Raw genomic sequence first — 24667 nt, 5'->3', positions numbered from 1 at the left:
TCTTAACTTAAATTACCCTGTCTATCTTTTGCTTCTGGGATTTTACGGTTTGGTTGGCGGTGTCACCCCAGCCCCTGGCATCCATATCCCCAAAGAGTCGGAAATGTTTGGGTTAATGCCACACCGCAGTCCCTGCCATCCATATATCCAAAGAGTCTGGAATGTTCTGGTGGAAGTTCCATCCCAAGCTCCCTCCCCTGAGAGTTGCCTCAGTCCTCTGAGAAAGGATGCCAAATGACGACCCTTCCCAGAGATGCTCAAGACCACTCCCACAGGGCATTTAATCTGCTATCCAGAAAAGAAGTATGTGATTTTCTGGTCTTCCTTCCCCATCTCCTCTCTTGGGTCTGGAAGGTCACCCAAAAGCATTGGTATCCATTAAACCTGGGTTTTTCATTTGTTTAGATTTGGTCTGATTTGGATTATGCATCAGTGGAGAGGTTTATTGGGGTACAATAACTTTTCATTTGCCTTTGTTTACTTCCTACTCTGTGGCTTGCTGTGTAGCTGGGTGACTCTCTGCTTGAATCCTCTTCCTTTGCTTGCTCCTCTTTGATCTCCATTTTTCTCTTCTATTTATTTCCTCTGTCTGACAGCCCAGTCTATCCTTTCTGCTGCATTTCCATTGAGCATTCATCTCTTTATTAGACCAATCAGGTGTTTTAAACAGGGAAAGTAACACATGTAAGATGTGGCTTAAGTGAATGCCATGCAGCTAATCAATGACCTTTTGAATCTCATGCATTCGTATTGTCTGTTGTCTCACTGTCAAGGTGAGGTCAGGTCTCTTTAAGTGCACAGATATACACTGATAATGTCTTACTGCATTATCATCATCCCCATTTTATACCAGTGGAAGAAAACCGAGAAAGAAAATTGTGGGTGACAAAATATGCCATGCAGAGAGAGGTTGAGTGTGGAGTTTATTTAAGAAGAGGGCATTTGCTGTAGGAAATCCTTCAGCCAGTAGCCCTTAAGTTACCTGCCCACTTGGGTGTGGTCTCTTATTCTATAAATGCCAATGTATTTCTGCCTGCCCCTGAATTGGTTGCTGTTCTCTGTTTGAACAGAGGACTGTGATCTGTGAGCCTACCCCTAAATAAATAACCCTTTATTATACTCAATTATAAGCTATTTAGGAGGAAGGAGGGAAAAGAGAGAGAGAGAGAGAGAGAGAGAGAGAGAGAGAGAGAGAGAGAGAGAGGAGGCTAAGATCCTACTTGCCTCAGTAGGAGGAGAGAGATCAGGAGTGGGCAGTACCTGTCTCTGAATTTTTGCGCTGTGTACAGGGGAACTGATTGCTGAGGGGTGACTGTGCCCAAGGGGCAGGGATAAGGAGTGCCTGGATGCTACATTCCTCACTTCATTTTTTTTATTAAAAAGGTGAGGAGTTAGGCATCCAGGTTAAGGAGATGAGGTCACTGAGTTCTCAAGACTGCTTCCTCCTGATTTGGGAGGAAGGGAACCTGAGACAGCTTGGGGTGCTAACCAACCTGGGGTGTCTGGTTGCTTTACTGCTGCCTGTGCTCTGTGGAACTGTCCAGTGTCTCTTGGACCTGGCAAGGTGCTGGCAGAGCAGAGGACAGAGTTTAGGATAAAAAATTTCTTTAGATCCTGGTGATTAAAAAGGAGGGTGTCAGGACCTCGGAAAGGTGTAAAGACTTGGGCTGCTTATGGGCATAATTGAGGGAAGGGTTAATTTGACCTGTTGGAAGAGTTTTTTGAGTTTGTGAAAACAGAAGTTTTAGACACATTAGCATCTTTATTGTTTACAATTTGTACTGAAATTTGTTTTGCAGAAATGGTAGTATACTTATGTCAGAAATGACTGTGACAGATGTTTTTGCATAAAGAAAAGTATCTTTTAGGTCTATAGTTAAAAAACAATCAAAGAAGATGTAAAATCTTGATCTTGAAGTTATGGTAGTGGCAGCCTCCTCCTCCAGACACACACACATCACACACACAAACAGAGAGAGAGAGAGAGAGAGAGAGAAGGGGCCATGACTCTCTTGCCTTGGCAGAGAGAGAGAGAGAGATCAGGAGCTTGTCTCTTAAAGGGGTCTTTGTACCGCATACACTGGAACTGCTTGTCATAAGGTGAGGCGTGGCTGTGCCCAAGGGGCAGGGCCAAAGTATGCCTGGATACTAACAATACAGCTTCACAGAGTTGAACAAATGCAACATAAAAGAACATAACACACCTTGCGTAATTAAAACAAATATTCCACAGCATAAACAAATATAACATTCTTAAAATAATATTCCATAACAGGTGCATGGCTCTCCTGCTTGAGGAACTCAACAATCTCTAGATCCCAGATTAGATTTTCAAAGACATATTCATGCCCCATAAGTCCTCTTCCACTGCCCCTGGTAGACTTGCACTGCACAATGGGAGGACACACCAGTCAGATGAACAGGTGTAGGCCAAGCAAGGCAGAAACACAAATAGGAGAAGTTAAGTAGTCACTCCCTATGTTACCTGAGACCACACCTGCCACCAGAACCATAGATAAGTTACCCATCAATGAACCTCCACCACTCACTCAATGCCCCAATCTCCACTCTCCTGCTTACCACACTGTCTCACACCCAACTCAGGAGGAGTAGAACTCCTACTGCATCACAGGCCAAGCTTGCATATAGAAATCCAGTCCCCAACATGGACAGAGACTCCATACTAAATCAAAGGTCAAGCCAGCCACCAGAAATACAAGCCACCAAGAGGAAACAGAAAACAACAAAACAGAAAACATAGCCTCCATCCAGCAAAAACGAACTCGATATCAGCATTTAGACTGATAATCAACCCAAGCTCAAATGCCCAATCACCAGTGTAAGAATGCAATCAATGGCAGCCATGGCACCCACCAACAGAACTCAGCATCCCTAGAAACAGCAAGACACAAATACATCAATATTGCTGAAGTGTAAGAAAATGACCTGAAAACCAAGTTTATGAAGATGAGATAGGATCTTAAAGATGAAGTGAAAAATTCCTTTAAAGATATTGAAGAAAAGCAAACAAGAAATCAGAGGAAATCAATAAATCTGATAAAGAATGCCAATAAAGCCAGGAATTAACAAACAGTCAGGTGAAGGAAACTTTTGTATCTGAAAATAGCAATAAGAGCAATAAAAGAAACACAAATTGGGGAAACTTGGAAAGAGAAAATCTAGGAAAGCAAACAGGAATTACAGATACACACACCTCCAACAGAGCACAAGAGATGGAAGAGAAAATCTCAGGCTTTGAAAATATGATAGAAAAATAGATTTATTTGTCAAAGAAAATATTAAATCTAAAAGTTACTAACAAAAATAAAGAAATTTGGAAAAATATTAAAAAAACAAACCTAAGAATAATAGGAATAAAAAATTAAGAATCACAGACTTAAAGCCCAAAAATATATTAATAAATCTTAGAAGAAAATTTTTTCAACCTAAAGAAGGAGATACCTATACAGGTACAAGTAGTTCACTGAAAAACAAGTAGATTGGATCAGAAAAGAAAATCCCTATACCATATAATAATCAAAACACTAAACATTCAGAACAAAGAAAGAATATTAAGAGGGACAAGGGAAAAAGGACAAGTAACATGTAAAGAATTTCACTCAACTTCTCACTGGAGACTGCAAAAGCCAGAAGGACCAGAATAAATATTGTGAAGACTCTAAGAGACCAAATTTGACAGGCCAGATGAATATATTAAGTAAACCTTTCAATCACCCTAGATGGAGAAAGCAAGATATTTCATGCCAAATGCTTAAATGTCTATTTAAGACATTTTCTATTCACAAATCCAGTCCTATGGAAAGTACTAGGAAGAAAATATCATACATAAAGAGCTTAACTATACACAGGACAACACAGGTATAAATAATCTCACATCAGCAAAACTCAAAAAACAAAAAAAGAAACACACACATACACACACACAGATACAAAGCTATCTCCACCAACAAAATAACAAGAATTAAAAGTCATTAATCGTTACCATCTCTCAATATCAAAGAACTCAATTCCCTAATAAAAAAGACACAATCTATCAGAATGGATATGAAAACTGGATCCATCTTTCGGCTGCATACAAGAAACATACCTCAATATCAAAGATGGATATTACTTCAGAGTAAAGGGTTAGAAGTGATCTTTCTAAGCAAATGGAGCCAAGAAACAAGCTGGTGTAGCTATGCTAATATTTAACAAAATAGACTTCAACCCAAAATTTATCTTATAAAGAATTTAAATAGACATATAACCCCCAAAGAAATAGAAGCAGAAACAGTCATTAAAAGTATCTCTCTCTCCCCACCAAAAAAAGCTCAGGGACAGATGGTTTTAACCCAGAATTCTGTCAGACTTTCAAATAAGAGCTAATACCAATATTCCTCAAATTATTACATAAAATAAAACACAGGAACATTGCCAAATTCATTTTATGAGACCATAGTGTTCTGATACCCAAACTACAAAAAGACTCAACAAAGAGAATTACAAAGCAATTTCTCTCATGAACATAGATGCAAAAATACTCAATGAAATACTCACAAACTGAGTCCAAGAACATATCAAAAAATCATCTACCATGACCAAGTAAGCTTATCCCAGAGATATAGGCATAGTTCAACATGTGAGACACTGTCACTGTAACCCACCATATAAACAAACATAAAGAATAAAAAAGGATTATGTCATTAGATGCTAAAAAAAGCTTTGAAGAAATTCAACACCTGTTCATGATAAAAATCTTGGAGAGATGAAGGAGACAAGGGACATACCTAAATATAATAAAAGCAATATACAACAAGCTAGTAGCCAACATCAAAGTACAAGGAAAGAAACTTAAAACAATTCAATTAAAATCAGGGGCAATGTTGTCCACTCTTTCATATGTATTCAATATTGTACTTGAAATTTTAGCTAGATGAATAAGACAATAAAGAAGATCAAGTTGAAACAAGTTGGGAAGGAAGAAATCAATATATTATTATTTGCCTATGATATAATAGTATATATAAGATATCCAAAAAATTCTTCCAGAGAACTCTGACAGCTAATAAATACTTTAATGAAATTGGTGGATACAAAATAAACTAAAAAACAACAACAAAAAAAACAGTAGAGCTCCTATATACAAATAATAAACAAGCTGATAAAGAAATCAGGGAAAATCTACCCTTCACAATATCCATAAATATTATAATATATCTTGGTATAATACTAACCAAACAGGTAAGAGTCATATATGACAATAAGTTCAAATCTTTGAAGGTATCCAGAATCGAAAGACATCTGTTGCAGCTGGATTGGTAGGTTTAACATGTTAAAACATGGTCATTTTACCAAAAACACTGATTTATTGCAATTCCCATCAATGTTTGATAATGACTCTTTATGGACATTTAAAGAACAACACTCAGCTTCATATGAAAAAATTAAAAAATCCTGGATAGCTAAACCAATCCTGTACAATAAAAGAGCTTTTGGAGGTATAACTGTCCTTGATTTCAAACTGTATTGCAGAATAATAGTAACAAAAATTGCATGGTATTGGCATAAAAACAGGAAAGTTAATTAATAGAATCAAATCAAAGACCCATAATTAAATTCACACACCTATGGACAATTTTTTTTGACAAAGAAGCTAAAATTATACAATAACAACAACAACAAAAAACCCACAACTTCAATAAATGGTGTTGGTTTAACTGTCTGCCAGAATGAAGAAGAACCCAAATACATCTTTATCTATCACCCTTCACAATACTGAAATCCAAGTGGATCAAAGATTTTAACATAAATCCAGATACACTGAAGCTGATAGAAGAGATAGTGGGAAATACCTTTGAACACATTCACACCGGAGACAACTTCCTGAGTAGAACATCAGTTTCCCTGGCATTAAAATCGACAATTAAATAAATAGAATCTCATGAAACTGAATAGCTTCTGTAAGGCAAAGGACAACATCAAAAGTACAAAATGATTTCCCTCTCTGCTTCCTTATCCTTTCTGTATAGGAGGGCAATTGATTTTTTGGAATTGATCTTGTATCCTGCCACATTACTAAAGGTGTTTATCAGCTGTAAGAGTTCTTTGCTGGAGTTTTTGGGGTCGCTCATGTACACTATCATATCATATGCAAATAATGAAAGTTTCACTTCTTCCTTTCCAATTTCAATCCCTTTGATCTCCATATGTTGTCTTATTGCTATTGCTAGAACTTCAAGCACTATATTGAAAAAGTATGGCGAGAGTGGACAGCCTTGTCGTGTTCCTGATTTTAGTGGGATGACTTTGAGTTTCTCTCCATTTAATTTGATGTTAGCTGTCGGCTTGCTATAAATGGCTTTTATTATAGTTAGGTATGACCCTTGTATCCCTAATCTCTCTAAGACCTTTATCATAAAGGGATGTTGAATTTTGTAATTTGTGATTCTAGAGAAGCTAAATAAGAAGGTGAACCCAAAGAAAAATATATAGTTATCCGCCTGGATATGGGAAGTAGACAAGATTACAGGGCAAAATCTGGGAACTTGGGGATGAGGTGGCATGGGGCTAAGGAGAAATGGGTGAGAAACGTGAAAAGGGGAGAATGGGGGGAGCTTGAGGGAATGGGATGGTTGGGATAAAGGAAGGGTGAACACGGGAGCAGAGAAATATATAGCCTAATTAAGGGAGCCATCTTAGGGTTGGCAAGAGACTGGACTCTAGAGGGACTCGCAGGTGTCCAGGGAGATGTCCCCAGCTAGTACCTTGAACAACTGAGGAGAGGGAACCTGAAATGACCCTATTCTATAGCCATACTGATGAATATCTTGCATATCATCTTAGAACCTTCATCTGGCGATGGATCGAGATAGAGACAGAGACCCAAATTGGAGCACTGGACTGAGCTCTTAAGATCTAAATGAGGAGCAGAAGGAGGGAAAGCATGAGCAAGGAAGTCAGGACCACGAGGGGTGCACCCACCCACTGTGACAGTGGAACTGATCTATTGGGAGCTCACCAAGACCAGCGGGACTGGGACTGAATAAGCATGGGATGAAACCGGATTTTCTGAACGTGACGGACAATGAAGGCTGATGAGAAGCCAAGGACAATGGCACTAGGTTTCGATCCTAATACATGAACTGGCTTTGTGGGAGCCTAGCCTGTTTGGATGCTCACCTTCCTGGTCCTGGATAGAAGTGGGAGGACCTTGGACTTCCAGCAGGGCAGGGAATCTGGACTGCTCTTCATTCTTGAGAGGGAGGAGGAATGGAGGGGGGGGAGGGGGAGAAGGGGGAGGGGAGTGGGAGGAGGAGGCGATGTGTGCGAGGAGGGGGAGGGAAATGGGAATTTTTTTTGCAACAATTAAAAAAAATAAACAAAAAAAGTACAAAATGCCAGCCTACAGAAAGGGAAAAGATCTTCACCAACTCCACATCTAACAGAAGGCTGATTTCTAATATACATAAATATGTAAAGAACGCAAAAAACTAGACACCATGAAACCAAATAATTTAATTTTAAAAATGGGATACAGATATAAACAGAGAATTCTCAACAGACAAATCTCAACCGGTGGAGAATTATTTAAAGAAATGGGCTAGGTGGTGCTGGCACACACCGTTAATTCCAGCACTCCAGAGGCAGAAGCATGGATATATCTGTTAGTTTGAGGCCAGCCTGGTCTACAGAGTGTGTTCCAGGAAAGCCAGAGCTATTACCCAAAGAATCCCTGTCATGAAACACTCCCCATAAAAAAAAGAAAGACAGAAAAAAGAAATGTTCAACATCTTTTGCCATCAGGGAAATGCAAATCAAAATGACACGAAGATTCCGTCTTGCACCTATAAGAATGGGTAAGATCAAAACCACAAATGACACCTTGTGCTGGAGAGGATGTGAAACAGGGAACACTCCTTCATTGCAGGTACCAGTGCAAACTTATACAGCCACTTCATAAATCAGTACAGCAGTTTCTCAGAAAATTAGGAATTGATCTACCTCAAGATCCATCTATACAACTCCTTGGTATATACCCAAAGACTGAGGACAGTTGCCCAACTATGTTCATAGCAGCTTTATTCATAATATCCACAAACTGGAAACAACCTAAATGTCCTTCAACTGAAGAACGGATAAAGAAAATACGGTACATTACACAATAGAGCATTACTCAGCTCTTAAAAAACAATGACATCAGAAAATTTGTTGGCAAATGGATGGAACTTGAAAAGATCATCCTGAGTGAGGTAACCCAGACCCAGAAAGATACACATGGTATGTACTCACTCATAAGTGGATACTAGTCATAAAATAAAGGAAAATCTTGCTACAATCCACAGACCCAGAGAAGCTAAGTAACAAGAAAGGCTCAAGGTGGGGAGTGGGGGATGCAGAAATTCCCCTGTGAAGGGAAAAAGAATGGATATTGCCAGTGGAGGTGGAGGGAGGGTCTGGAAGGAAGATGGGGATCAGAGTTAGAAGGGATTAAGTCGGGGAAGATGGAGGGAGTATTGGCAGAGATAACCAGAATCTTTGGGAATCTCTGGGATGGCTAGAACCCTAGAGCAATGAAAATTCTCATGTTTCAATGGTCCTAGCTAAGACTCCTAGCAAACCTAATACACAGCCAGAACTGGCCATCTCTTAGAACCAGGCAAAATTTCCAGGGGGAGGGACTGAAATACCAATGCAGCCACAATCCCTTCAACCTAATATTTTTTCAGCCTACATGATGTGCTGGGGTAAATATGACTTAGAAATTTTATGAGTGACCAACTGATATCTGGTCCAATTGGAGACCTATACCCTGAATGGGAACCCACTATTGAGAGCCAGTATCCAGAGGCAAGATACCCTACAGATATAGAATAAAACAAACAAACAAACAAGTCAATGAAATGACTCCTGTTTTAGTTAAGATTTCTATTATTACAACATGACACCATGAGCAAAAAGCATGGGGATGCAAAAGGATTTATTTGGTTTATACTTCTGCATTGCTGTTAACCACTGAAGGAAGTCAGGACCGGAACTCAACAGGACAGGATTCCGAAGGCAGGAGCTGATGCAGTGGCCATGGAGGGGGGCAGCTTACTGGCTTGTTTCCCATTGCTTGTTCAGCACACCATTTTATAGAACCCATGATCAGCATCCCAGGTCTAGCACCGCCCACTATGGGTTAAATGGCAAAAGCTGGTTATCTGATAATGGTCAACCTGAAAACACATGCATACAAGTAACAGTAAATTGACTCAGTGGGTTTTATTTATATGCTTATTTACATATTATGTATAAATAATAATCAAATAAAATAGGTTATGAATTTGAGGAAAACTGGAACAAAGTTGGAGATGAAGAAGGGATGATGTTAATACAATATCCATATACATATAATGGAGCTTAAAAAATTCTCACTCCTAAAATGAATAAAACTCTGAGGAGCTAGAGAGATGGCTCAGTGGTTAGCAGTGCCTGCTGCTCTTAAAGAGGGCCAGATATGAGGTTCTCAAATCCCATGTCAGGTGGCTTATAACTATCTATTATTTCAGTTCCATAGGCTCAGACACTCCCTTTGGCCTCCATGGGTTCCCACACAAAACATGCACAAACAGACACCGATGCATGCCTATACATTTGCATAAAAGTCCGGACAAACTTTTAAAATATTTGAAACAGAAACAGTCAAATGAATGCTAAAATAAACATTCCATGTATACAGAGGAAGTGATGGCCCTACATGTTAGAACGCCACACAAATGTACTTGATTGACTTAGGCCATCATTGCCACTGGAAGTGGAAAGGTTATACACACCCAGATTAAAAAAGAAAATCACCAACCCTTAGGTGTTTGTTGTCTCATATCTGACTAGCAAATGTATGTGTGTTCTTTGAAAGCTATCAACCTTCACCCAGAGTCTTTCTGTGTATTTTATTTTATTTTTTTACTTTTATATCATCACTGTTAGTTTAACAGACTCTACTTACAGCTTTCAAGGATTCTTATGTTTTTATAAGTGCCTTTCCTAGTATCTCAGACCATGTAACACTTCCTTAGCAGCTCATCATTTTCTAACAGTTTTGATAGATAATAAATGATTAATCAGCTGTTTATTAATAGGACTTTCCTCAAGATTGTTTAGACAAAAATAATCTTTAAATGTTATGGGGAAATGGTGTGGGAAGTCCTTCTGTATATGTGGTACTTTTATTGGTTAATGAATAAAAAAAAACTTTGGAATCTGATATGGCAGAGTAGAGCTGGGGCAGGGGAACTAAACTGAATGCTGGGAGAGAAGGAAGGCAGAGTTGAGAGATGCCATGGAGCTGCCAGAGGGGAAAGACACAAGCTGGTCTTGCATGGTAAAATATAAAATAATGGAAATTGGTTAAATCTAGATGTAAGAGCTATCTAGCAATACACTTAAGTGAATGGCCAAGGAGTGATTTAAATAATATAGCTTCTGTGTGATTATTTTGAGTGACAGTGGTTAGGAAACAAACAAATTGACACTACCAATTGGCACTCCAACATGTGCTAGCTAAATCCATATAAAAACTGAGAGGGCTTGGAAAGGAAATCTAGACACTAAAGAACAAATTTAGCCACATTTTTTTTGAATGGGCTCTGCTTGCTGGTGGCTTGCTGCAGCTACTCTAAAAGAGATCTTCCTGATTCGACAGTAGTAAAAACAAACAAACAAACAAATAAAAAGCCCAACCCATGGTTTCAAAGCAACAGCTTTCTGGTTTGCCAGCACAAAGGTGTTCTGATCTGATTCTTTTGGGAGGGTTGGCTAGGGAGCACTTGAATGGAGCTTGTGGGCCTGGGTGCTTGTATGGCCTCTTTTGGTTAGGAGGTTAGTGGCTGAGACCATGCCTGTGGCTCAGCACCGCCTTACCCAGTAAGGCAATGGGATTAGTTCTGCTCGAAGTGCAGAGGCAGGAGAGCATGTGGTATACACAGAGATACTTCCAGGCCATGCAGTGCTCTGCATGGCACATTTACCTATAAATAAAGGGTTTATATGCTGTGCAGTGCTTCCCGGAGTTGAGGTAGTGAGGATGGTTCCCACCTGGCAGTCTCAGAGGTGGTAAACATGCTTCCTCCGTGTTGGACTGGGTAGAGCCAACAGGCAATGCCCTGTTGGCCCTAGCCATGCCTGCTAATAATAGTAATAATAATAATAATAATAATAATAATAATAATAATAATAATAATAAGAAGAAGAAGAAGAAGAAGAAGAAGAAGAATAAGAAAAGAAAGAGAAGCTTCTGGTTAGAAAATAATTACAGATACACAATAAAGATGGATTCAGATTAAAAAAAAACTCTAACTGGGTCACAGTGTTAGATAAATGTATGTAGGCTTGGGAGAGAGAAGAAAAAAGAGTATAGAGAGTTATAAAAAGAAGTAAATGATTTTTAAAAACATAAAACATAGTCTTTAAAGAAAGTAAACTTGCAGAAAAAGTAATAGGAATGAAGAAAAATAAGTCACATAATGATGTAATATACACAGAGAGTCTTGGTGATGAATATAACTGTGTTTTCCTTGAATTTTTGACTGCAGAGAAACATTAGATTCTGCAGACTGCTAAGTTAAACAAACATATATGTTTTAAAGGTTTCTTGACTTCAAAATTTAAGTCTAAAGATATGTTGCTTTTGAAAAGAGGTTCTTCTTCTGTTTCCACAGAAGATGGGAATCTGTGGATCGCATCCAGAATAATGTGGTTTGATGGACTAAGAAACCATGAAAGGTCACTATGAACACCCCCAAAAATATTTTGCTCAATGAAAAGCAGGAAGCAGTTTGGGAAGAACTATTCTCAAATTCCCTAAATGATCATTTATAAATGTTTGTTTACATTTAAAGGGGTATATGCTATAGAGATTTACATTGATATGAAGCTTGGTTTATTTATACAATTTTAAGATAAATTTTGTTTTATATATATATATATATATATATATATGTTTTTGATTAAGGTATTCTGTTTTTGAAACTCATTTAAAAACATAATGTATAATTAAGAAATGTAGGTTAATAGATAAACATCTAGAATAGTCAAGCTTATAGTCATGCCAATTAGGTTTTATGGATACATAGAGATATAGTTCAGTTAGACAGGTATTCTTCAAATCTTTCTAGGACTCTCAGAATATGGCATTTTAATGTTTTAAAAACTTAGGACTTTTCATGGCAATGAGACACATCTGCTCCTTGCAGTACTAATTACTTCAAGAGAAAGATGCATATCAAAGAGGGTCCTTATAGAGTTGGACCCTTGTGTTTTGGATGGAGTTGAAGAATAGATAGTTATAATTATAGCTTTTCTTAGTTATGATAAAAGACAAAGTAGATATAAGTATTGTAACTGTAATTCTTGCTTGATAACTGTTTTATTATTTATAGTTTTACTATGTTAAAGTTAAAGACTTCCCTTTTATTTAAACAGAAAATAAGAAACAGTATGGGAAGTCCTTCTGTATATGTGTTGCTTTTATTGGTTAATGAATAAAGAAACTGCTTGGTCTGTGATAGGTAAGAATAGAGCTAGGCAGAGAAAACTAAACTGAATTCTGGGAAAAGGAAGGCAGAGTCAAGAGTCTCCCTGGAGGTGCCAGAGGGCTCCAGATGTGAGCTGCCAGTTGAAAAATTGCCGATAGGCCACGAGCCCTGTGGTAAAACATAAAATAATGGAAATGGGTTAAATATAGATGTAAGAGCCAGCTAGCAATACACGTAAGTGATTGGCCAAGCAGTGATTTAAATAATATAGTTTCTGTGTGATTATTTTGAGTGAGGGTGGTCAAGAAATGAATAAATAGGAAACTTTCACATGTCATGATTCTTTAAGCCTTTTTCTTTGAAAGTATCTATTTTTCCTTTTTTAATTTAATTTTAAATAAAATTTAAGTAAATCATTTCCCCTTTCTTTCTCCTCCCTGAAACCACATCTGTTCTCCTTGTCTTCATTTTCATTCAAATTCATGTCCTCTGTTTCTTTCTAACTATTGCTAACTATGAGTAAATATGTAAATATATAAACAACCTGCTGAGTCTATTTTATGCTACTTGTACGTATAATATTTCAGGGAGGACTAGTTGGTATTGGATGAAAAAATTACAGGGTTCATCCCCGAAGAAGACTATTTCTCCCTCTTTCTGCTCAGAAGAGTTGAGTGAGACTTCCATTAAACTGTTCTAGTAAGAGTTCATGCCATTCTAGAACTTAATACATTTTCAATTCACCCGAACACCAAAACCCTTTGTGTTGGCTTCAAAAAGTCTGTTCAATTTGCAACACAGCAGAGGTCCTCTTTCAAGTATAGCTTTGCACCTTAGGTGGACATTAAAAGGTGGTGCCAAAGTAAAGATTTCTTAGACATTTGGCTTAGGATAGAAGCCCCATTGGAGTCCCAAATTTAGAGGTGACATAGAAGCAGGACAATCATGAAAATGTTTGCTTACTGGTTGAGCTGTTAAGCAACCAAGAGAAGTCTATCAGATGGGAAAAGTTCTGTTTCTTTTTTAGTGGCCCCTCAGAATATAGGTAGGGCCTTTGAGTTGCTGAACTCTTGATGTACACTCTAATCTGGGTCACAAGAAATGAGTATCTACCCCAAAACCTTTTATCTTCTTTAGGTTAGCTTGAATGGTTTTGTCTCAGCACTGAGTAATCTCCTATATCCTGTTGTAGACACAATTATCATAAGACTACTTGCTATTTTGAAAATCTATGCTCTTCCATCTCTGTATGATGCTGTAATATGATGTAATCTTTCTTACTTTAATCTATGGCTTCATCAAAGCAGGAAGTACGACTCATTCATTCTTATAATGTCAGCATCATACATAGCACCTGACCTTTAGTAGATATTCAATCAATATGTGTTGACTGAATGAAGAAATGCACTCTTCATTCTGTAACAAATTTGACTTTTGAGAAATAATAAGCATGAGGGTCTATACAACTCATCCCAATGAAGATAAGTGAAAAGAACCCCTTTGGAAGTGTTTGCTTTTTATCTTCTGAACATTTTCAGTTTTTTGGCTACTTGATGGGATTATAGTTGTCCCCTCTGCTGTTGTTTATAGTTTTTGTGAATTAGGCTCAGAGTGTCACTGTATGCTAAATCTCTCCTAATACATTCAGATGTGTAACCTTTTCTGCAAAGAAAATGGCAGGAATCTTTGCAGTGAAGAGGCCATGGAAATATGGGAGGTAATAGACTGATAGTAAAGATCCCTCTTTTTTGTTTAAGAAATATAACGGAAAGATATGGACAATGATTTTCTAGTATCTACAACATATGAGTGAGTTCTTTGTATGGACTGGGACAAACCTGGGTCCTATAATTTTGGAAGGTTATAGGTCAATAACCGTGCCTGTTCCCTATCCACTGAGGATCTTGACCAATCACCCCCTTCCCCTTACTTTCTATTCTCTTCCTCCTGCAGTTGTTTTGTGCTAACTGTAGTGTGATGTCCACATATTCTCCATATTAGGCTTGAGGGAGACTTTAGTAATAGAAAGCACATATTGCCCTTGCAGAAGATGTGAGCTTGTTCCCAGCAGCCATGCTGGGCATCTGACAACTGCTGGTTACTCTGCCTCTAGAATATATGACACCCACTTTTGTTATTTTGAAAATTTATCTGGCATTGAACTTACTACATATACCTCACTTTCAAGCATACACAAAATTATAAGCAAAAGTAGAAATGTAAACCAAACTCTCCATAAGTGTGGAGGTCATGAATATAATCATGCAAGCAGCTCCTGAGAAGCCCTCTCAGGCTCTTTCTGCCACCACCTCCCATCACCCAAGAGAAACCAGCATTCAACTTCTCTGTCCCTCATTTTGCCTTGCTTCTTACTCTATATATGTGAAATCATGTAGTTCATGATTATCTTCTATGTGATTTCTTTTTCTGCCCACAATTGCTGTCACTCTGGTCTTAATTGTGTATGAAAACATTAATCTGGTCTTCAAATGCCATTTTTGAAGACTACGATTTATTGGTGCTCATTTCTTTCTAGTATTCCTTGTGTGAATATATCACAGATTATGTATCCAATTCTGCTTTTTATGAGGGTGTTCTTAGGAATATTCTGAATGATATTGGTGTATACTTATAGAGACTGATTTTCTTTCACCTTATCTGAACTCTCTCAAAATGTCTAAACATTTTAAGTCACCATAATATCCACTCTGCGGAAGATGTGCGATGATGAGGCGTTTAGATTCCTTTAGTGAAACTCATAGCTTCAGGAAACTGCAGTCCCAAATGTCTGTCTCAATCAGGGATAAAACAGCTCTGACCTCAGACTTTAGTAGGCCACTGAGTGATTCGGCAACTCTAGCATTGCCCTAGAAGAGGATTTGCAAAATGATAAGAGAAAACAGTAGCACCTTTCACCATATCCAATTATCTGTGGCTAAAAAGACAGACAATATATGACAATAATAAGGAAATGGACTTTAGATAATGGAATGATCTCTAGATGTACATTGGATTTGACAGCTGCAAGAGGCAGGTTGAGGTGCTCTCCAGCTCCATCTCTATCTAAGGCCAACAGGAATGTTCAAGCAAATGCCTACAAAAGCTAAGCAAAACCAATAAAGAGCAACTTGATAGTCTACCCTGTTTTGCTCATGAAGAACCTTTTTCTCTATTATTAGTTGAGTTGGTTAGGACTCATCTTAAAGCACTTTTAAAAACAGCACATAGAGGTTTTGGAATTGGTCAGTGTCATTTGTAGTTGGATGTGAGGTCAGGAAAGGCTAGAGTTGAGTCCTTTGTTATAATTCCATGAGAAACCTGTTAAAGCTGTCTATTCCAGGCTCCGTTCCAGAAGATGGAGTTAAGGCCTCAAGAGGTTCATTGCACTAGGACGTCACTGGCCCACCCTTGGGGTTCTGCCGACTGTCACTGGCCCACCTAGGGCTTTTCGCTCTTTCACATATTGTTGAATGAGAAACTTCGGGGAATCAGAGAAGCACTGTTTACTTGAGGGATGATATGAACTATCTGCTAAATGCACCACAGTAAGCTCAACTCAAAGGAACAAAAAACTGAATGTTAGCAATATATTTTGTCTAATGTACATTGGCCGAAATAATCTAATACGTAGTTACTACACAAATTACTGAAACAATTCACACTTTTATTTATAAATGTCTGGAAGTTCGGGGGGAAATTTTATGTTCACAGATCATCTAAATTCAGGCTAATTACAGACATAAAAACATCTAATAAATAGTCTATCTTGCTAGGTAAAACTAATCAAATGAATTAAAATTATTGAATCAATATATAAATAATGCAAAGTAGCTTCCCCTTAGGTTCTATTTTCATTATCCTCTGTATTTTTGTGTCTTTTCCTTCATTTATTTATTTACTTATTTATTTATTTTGTATATAGTGTGTCATGAGGCTCACACTGGCCTCAAGTGGTCTATAGCAGAGAACAGCCCTGATCTCCCATTTTTTCTACTTCTACCTCCCTGTGATTGAACCTACATGTGTGAGCTACCATGTCTGTCTGTATTCCTATTTTCTGGTGCTAATAGGCAACATAGTGAATGAAATTTTCTTTATTGCGTTTATCTCCATTTTTAGCTCTTTAAAGTTTCCTTGAAGAATGACTACATTGAGAAGGAAGAAAAAAAAAGAAAGAGAGAGGGAAGGGTGAGAAAGAGGAGAAATTAGTTTAAAGTAATAAAAGGAACACATTTTATTTTGATATAACATAATATTAGCAATTGCTTTCCTCTTATAAAATGTTTCATTTTCACCTTGTGGACATATTTAAAATGTATTATTTCAATCCCTGATTCAGAAACAAATGGAAAACAAGCCTTGTATGGTAACTTTAAGTTATTTGGTAGCTCTGATGTATGCAACATTGGGTTAGAAACAGCCTGGGCCTGGTTAATAAGATCACTTAGACATTACTCCTTATCTTTGAAAAGTCACTGAAGAATATTAAGGTGACTGTGATCTCTGTAGGCTCACACTGAGGTGGTAGATTAAGAAAGTTCCTCACTTCGCACATGCAGCATTTGAGAACCGTCAATCAACATTGGCCTTGCACTACTAGGTACTTTATCAAGGCCCACTGCAATAAACAAACTCTACCAACAGCTCATTGTTCTGTGTTGGGTCCAGTGTGGAGTCATGGAGGCATGAGGGCCTGAGGCTGGGAAAGTCACTAGCAACTTCTCAACAGATGGAGAGCCATATTCAAAATCTATATTCAAATATTTTTATTAGAAAAGTCGGAGGTTCTTTGAGAGGAATGGCCAAGAATAGCATGAAGCTGTTTCAACTCACAATAGTGGATGTCAGTTTACCTTTCCTGAGTCTGTATTGGCATAAAGACATTTTATCAACTATTTTTATGTATTTTATATGTATTTTAATATTACACTAGGAAGTCCTGTTTTGTGCCGCTGTCTGTGGCTCCATAGTAAAATCCTTAAAATACAATCTTTGCTTTAATATAGGTACCAGTTTAGATAAATTATGTTAACTGTGCTCATGTGCTAAAAGATTTTTATCTCAAGTAAAGTCCTTAGGAGGGTGAAGGTATTGGGAAGTTAGTGGCTTTGTCCAAGAACACCTAAAATAAACCTAAAGCCCATTTAAATATATGTACCAACACTACTGTCACCAAAAGCAGCTTGCCCTTTGACAAGCAATCTTTTATATGCAAGTGTTTGATCTCTGGAAGTGAATTTTTCATCCATTAGTAATCTTGAACAATAATAATATCCCAAACCCATGATCACTTAAGGGCAAATCTTGCAGTCAGAAATATTTTGACATGTAGGAATTTTTAGATTTCAAAGAAGTGTTTATTGCCCAGAGTTTATGTGTTCTTCCTTACAGGGCATATAGTAGAATAAAGTCATAACTATAATTTTACTCCATGAAACAAGAGTCATACAAAGTGTGATAAATTCATGTTTTTCAGCACACATCTGTGCTTATCATGCTTTGCTAAATAAGTTTGATTATACATGTGTATGTGCACTGTATGTGTGTATGTATGTGTCTGCATATCTGTGTATATGCATGTGTATGTCTGTATGAGTATGTATGTATGTTTCTGTATCCACATATATGTGTATGTATATATGTATATATGTTCATATATTAATATCCAAGTATGTGTCTTCACATATGTGTGTCCTGTGTATATAAATATTTTCATATGTATATGAGTATGTATGTTTGTGTCTGTCTGCATATGTGTGTATGTGTATGTATCTATGCATATGTGAACATGTGTATAGGCATGTGTATATGCATAAATGTGCAGACATGTGTACTTGTGTGTGTGTGTGTGTGTGTGTGTATTTTCTCTTTCAATATAGTAATAGAACAGAGAGGGTCTTAAATTGCATTTCCCTCACAGAATAGTAAGTATATTGCATAAAAGTTCTCAAGTATTAGTTCTCTAGAAAGGAAGGGAACTTCTGAAGATTATTTGGTTATTTCCTAGAGTCTCTGGGGAGCATTTGTTGGTTTTCAGCCATGTTATTGTGATGTTACTCTCTGCTCAGTCAGTCTGTTCCCCAAATGGTCCTGTCACCACTTCATTATCCATCAACCAGGACTGCATTGGTTCCATGAGTCCAGACTCCCTAATGTGACAAAATTGAAAATAAATATGGAACCATAAAAATTCTATTAAAATCCAGTTAAGGAATATAAAATACAGACATCTGCTCTTCTCTGTCAACGTTAGTGAAATATATTCTCCTTATCTTTTATATTAACATATTTACCATTATTTTACATACCATCCACAATTTCCCTTTCCTCCTCACTTCCTATGCCCCACCTCCCCCAAATCCCATCTCCCTCCCTCCCCATCCATCCACTCATCCTCCATCTCCATTCAGAAAGGGATAGGCCTCCCATAGGCATGAACATAGCATGGCACATCAAGTTGAAGCAGGACCTAGCTCTCCCCCCACCCCCCGTATAAAGGCTGGCCAAGATAATCCAGAATGGGGAACAAGTTCTTAAAAGTCAGTGAAACTCCAGGGACAGATCTTGATCTCATAGCTAGAAGCCTTATACTCAGACCACACATGTTGCAGACATAACTGTAACACACATTCAGATGGGCCTAGGATCATTCCAGGCAGGCTCCCTAACTGTTGGTCCAGAGTTCATGTATTTCCATGAGCTCAGGTCAGCTGTCCCTGTGGGATCCTCTTTCAAGACCTTGACCTCCTGACTCATAAAATCCCCGCTCCCTGTCTTAAGGAGAACTCCAGAGCTCAGCCCAGTGCTTGACTTTAGATCTTTGAATCTACTTCTAACAGTTACTGGATAAAGACAGTGAGATGACAATTAGGGTAGTCACCAATCTGATTACAGTAGATGGCCAGTTTAGACGCCCTTTCCACTATTGCTAGGGATCTTAGCTGGGGTTATCCTTGTGGATTCCTGGAAGTTTTTCTGGCAACTGGTTTCTTCTCATCTTAAAACAAGACTAAAACAAAAAGTCTTAAACAATAGAAAAGTTTGCTTGCTTTTCTTGACTTCCTGGCAGGCCCATATTTGAGCATTTGGTGCAGTATACTGCTATTGGAAAAGAGTAGTAGCAAAGTGAAGAGAACTGAAGAATCAATGGGCTTCCTTTATCTGCTTCTTCCTTTCCCGTTCATTGTTGAATTATCTGGTAGGTTCCCACTACCTTTTTTTTTTTTTCAAAGAAAGTCATTCAGGGTTCTCAAATCTCATTAGAATTAATGCGGTAACATTTTACTCAAACCTATGAACACTGCCGGATAAGAAAGTTCTTCTGAGAGTCAAGAACAAACTAGTAAAAATGTCAAATCCTTACTGGGTAATCCTGAGGCACAAACAGCCAGCAGCTCTTTCCTTGTGACTTCCTCCAGGAAAGGAGGCCACAGTTTAGCTCCGCATGTTCCTGTGATCTTTCCAGGCAGTGAACGAGCAAGTATTATCAATGAATGAAATGCTCAATCATATACAAATCTAGGAAATCAGAAGGTGCAACAGACCCAAGAGGACTTGAGTGACTTATCCAATGTCTCAGACACAGAAGCTGCAGAAACTGCAGTGGGCACTGCAGAAACTGCAGCTGCTATTACTCCATGTAAGACTGTGCAGTAATATTTTCATTTCAGTTTGTGGCACTTCTTTCCCGTCTTCTTGTGGAAACTTGCTGCAAAGTCTCACCCTTCTGCTTTCCCAGTGTGTAGGGGTATGGTGGCTTTGAACTGTGATTGGTTTGCATTAGCTTTGGGGCATGTTTCTCCATGTGTTGCTCTTTGCCAATAGGGAGTACGGACAGTCAGCTTGCAGACCACCTGCATTTTGGTCACAGTGATTGAGTTTGGCAGTAGAGTGTCCCTGCTTCTATTATCCAATTTGCTTTCAATATGCCATGCCCAGAAGCCATACATAAACTAGTTAGCACAGAAGGCCCGGTCACACTCCACTTACATATATGCCTTTAAACTCACTAACCACCTGCTTTTGGAAGGAGCTCAAAACCAATTTCTCTTCTGTTCACACTAATAATTCATGAGCGAGGAGGAAAAGATACACACTATAATTCCTTCCTTTTTGAAGTTAGTGCCCAACTCAAAGTGTTTTCTCAAGAGAATTTAGCCCATTTCCTATTTCCATGATGGAAATGTGTGAGGATGAAGAAATTGTGGAGAGCTGATGATAAAGAACAGAGAAACCTAACTTCTTTTTTTCTTCATAGTATGTCCAGGTCAAAATTGTGTGATAGCTCCATCAGACTTCATTTGAGAAGAAAAAGAAATCTATATGCTGAGCCAGTCAGCAATTGGGAATTATAAAACAACGTGTTAGAAGAGATAAAAAAGAACACAGAAAGTGTATTTCATCAAAAAATAGCCTTTCTTATAAACTGTCATCAAACTCAGAGACAGAAGCAGGGAATGGTGTAACCAGGGGTCATAGCCACTTGGCAAAAGCTGTAATAAGAACACACTGGCCTAATAGAAATCAGAACAATGATGAAGGCGCAAGTATAAAGAGGGAGAGAGAGATCCTAGTTTTTTCCCTACCTTTCTTCCTTTCATCCCCTAGATCCACCAGTAAGTACTTCCCACTGGCTTAAGGAAGCGAAAACGAAAAAAAAAAAGAAGACAGGAAATGAAATTTGCTCATAAATGAAATTTATTTCTTAGATGATTATCAAGGAAGGAATTATGTGGAAATAGAAAAGTGAATGTCATATGGATTTATCTGTAGATTTCATGAAAGGTGAAAGTTTACTGTAGGTTATGAGTCCTGCTTCATCGTTTTCTGGTTCTCTGGTTTTGGCTGAATAAGATCTTTTTGAGTCTCGGTACCAGAATTTGTAAAATTATGCTAATAGTTTCAGCCATGTTTGTCGGAATTGAGGTAATTCCTTTTCTGTTCTAAAGATTTATTTAACTGTGTGTAGGTGTACCACACGCATCGAATGCCCTCAGAGAGCAGAAGAGTAAAGACAGTTGTAAGCAATCAAGCCGGTGCTGGAAACCAGATTTGGGTTATCTGTAAGAGCAGGCAATCCTTTGAACTGCGGAGTCCTTTCCCCAGCCCTGAGAATGGCTTCTTTTGAGAGAGTTTAAGTACAGTAACTCACAAAGAAAACTGACGCCTGTGTGAGCAGACTAGGCTCCACTGATTGTGTGTCTGACACTGATATGCGCCAGAGATCCTCTAATTTTAGTTGAAGATACAAGTCGGTCATCAGTTGCAGCCGCCTTTCTGCTTCACTTTCTCACCAAGTATTTGTTTTAAGCTCTGCATTCAAGATAAGTTGGGAAGGGGTGGACCATGGTCACTAAGATGTCTCAGCACTTTTGAAATGTTTATACTTTGCCAAAGCCAGTGCTAAGTGTTCCATTTTTCCTACTGGGTTGGCCTTTGCTGTGGAGCCTTATAACAATTTCTGTGAAAGGTGCCACTTGGATAACAATTATGTTGTCACTGCTGATATTACATTGCAAGAAGAAGTCAATTTGCCTTTGTCTGCCCTAGAAAGGCATGCCAACCAGGGCAAGAGGGTCACTGCTTTGTTACTTTGTCTGAAACATGTGGGATGAACATGCTTGCAATGGAAAACAATGAATGCTTCTAATTCAAGCATCTCATTTTCCTGGAGTTTCTGTACTTGGTGAGGATCATGCTACTTAGGCTTTAAAGAATGGCTTTTAGCTTCCAAAGGACTAGGCAGCCTGTCTTATATACAGAAAGGTACATTAAATGGGAACAGAATCAAGATTTATTCATCTTTTGTCTGGGTATCCAGTGCTTCTGAAAGTGGGTAGGGGGAAGCCAACCTGATTTTGTTATTTTGTAGCAAGTTGTTGGCCCCAGAATAATAAATAAATAGAAAATGTTACCATAATGCAGAAGAGCAAAATTGTTTTCTGCTGTTCAGTTGTCGTTACTGAGATAATCCTATAGCTTAAACACTTTACTCTGGCTTATATCGTTATGTACATTTAAATCAAATGCTCCCTTTTTTATTCCCAACATAACATTTTAAGAGGACCATTTTGGGCAGATATTTTCCAAAAAGCTCATTTCTAAATTAAAATAGCCTTCAACTTAGAAAGTGCACTTCTAGAATGAGAAATAAATGCATAAAGGTCCCAAAGTCAAGTGTGTACTCTCTTAGATGGCCTAAGTTTAGAATCTAGAATCTTAGAAAAGCTTTCTGTGTTAGAATTTATGTTCTATAAAGATGTATAGGATCTTATTGGGAATTCAAAGCTCTTATGTATTTCTTTCCTTTTGTTTTTCTTATTATGAAGGAACCATTATGTTGTCTGAGGCTTGGATCTCTGAATCCCTGCACCTTATACAGCATTAGCTTTTGCTAGAATCAGACTCAGATGCTGAGAATTCTATTCACTTTTCTGGTCCATGAGGCATCTTTGGAGAAGTGAACTTATGCAGATTTTGGAGAGTCTTCTATTTTTTCCATAAGTGATTTGATCAGTGAACTAATCTTTATGAAAGTCCAATACCCTAATTTTCACTAGGAAAAAAAGTACTTTTAAAATGTAACTTATTGTTTCAAGCAAACAGAAAGAACTTTCTCTAAAATTCATGACATACTCAGGCACCAAGTAATTTTCTACAGCTACAAGAAAACTGAAATATCTCCTTCAGTCCTATTAGACCAACATGAATTAAAACTGGATATAAACAACAGAAAGCTTACAAATTCCTAGAAGCTGAACAACTCTCTACAGAATAAAAAATTGGGTTAAGACATAAAATAAGAAATAAATTACAGACTTTATAGAGCTAAATAAAAACAAATACACAACATAGCCAAACTTATGATATATAATAAAGGTTGTCCTAAGAGGCAAGTTAAAAGAACTGAGTAACTATGGAAAAAACTGGACCGATTTCAACTAGCAACTTAACACCACACCTGAACAAAAAAATATCATGCTCAAATAGAGGTAGATAGCATGAAATAAATTCGGATCTGGAATCAATATATGAGGGACAAAAGGGTAATACAAAGACAGCGAAAAAGAGTTGGTTCTTTAAGAAAATCAATACAACAAACAAACGTAACTAAAAGATAGTGAGAGAATATCCAAATTAGGAAAATCTGAAACGAAAAGGGGGACATACAGATGTCAGACAAGAAAATACAAAGAACAATAAAAAACATACTTTTTTAAAATCCCCTTATTGAAAACTCTAAAAGAAAAGAGTTTTCCCTAGAGGTACTACTTACCAAAGTTTAACCAAGATCAGATAAACAATTTAAACATACTTAAACCTCCAAGTGAAATAAGGCAGTAATTAAAAGTCCTTCAATCAGAAAAAGCCCTGGGTCAGTTCATTTTAGCACAGAATTCTCCCAAATTTTCAAAGAAGAATTGACAATATTTCTCAAATTATTCTATAAAATAGAAAACAAGCAATATGGCCCAATTTATTTTGTGAGGCTACCATGAACCTGCTAACCAAACCACACAAAGACCAAAGAAAGAAAGAGAACTAATGACCAATTGGCCTTATGTATGTTAGATGAAAAATAATAACATGATTGTAAACCAAAGTCAGGAGCACATCAAAAGATCATCCACCATAACAGGAGGTTTAATCCCAGAAAGACAGGGATGTTTCAGTATATGAAAATCAATAGAAGTAATCAACTATAAAAATAAAATGAAAGAAAAATAGGCTCTCAGAAAAGCCCTGGTTAGAGAGACTTTATGTAACTCTCCAACCATCCTTAATATTTCTGCATTGTGTTAGTGGCTATCACGGCTTACCCATATCTGATTATCTAAGGCCTAATCTTATAAACATATTAGAGTTAACTGTGTATACTGTGATTTTTCAACCTAAGCTAAATATACTTTGACCTCATGAAGCTTGGAGTTGAACTGGCAGGCTTTTATTCTGACATTGCTAGGGACTGAATCATAAAAACATAACTACATTTTTTAAATTATGGGATTAGAGAGATGATTGAGCAATTAGGAATACTTGTTGCTTTTCCTGAAGACATGGGTTTAGTTCCTAGTACCCACATGGTGACTCACTAGTACCTGTAAGTCTAGGAGGTCTGACAGGCTCTTGTGATCCTAGGCCCTTGCCCACAT

Source organism: Microtus pennsylvanicus, chromosome 10 (assembly GCF_037038515.1).
Source record: "Microtus pennsylvanicus isolate mMicPen1 chromosome 10, mMicPen1.hap1, whole genome shotgun sequence".
NCBI classification, from domain to species: domain Eukaryota; kingdom Metazoa; phylum Chordata; class Mammalia; order Rodentia; family Cricetidae; genus Microtus; species Microtus pennsylvanicus.
The sequence above is the reverse complement of the archived record's forward strand: the minus strand, read 5'-3'. Positions refer to the sequence as shown.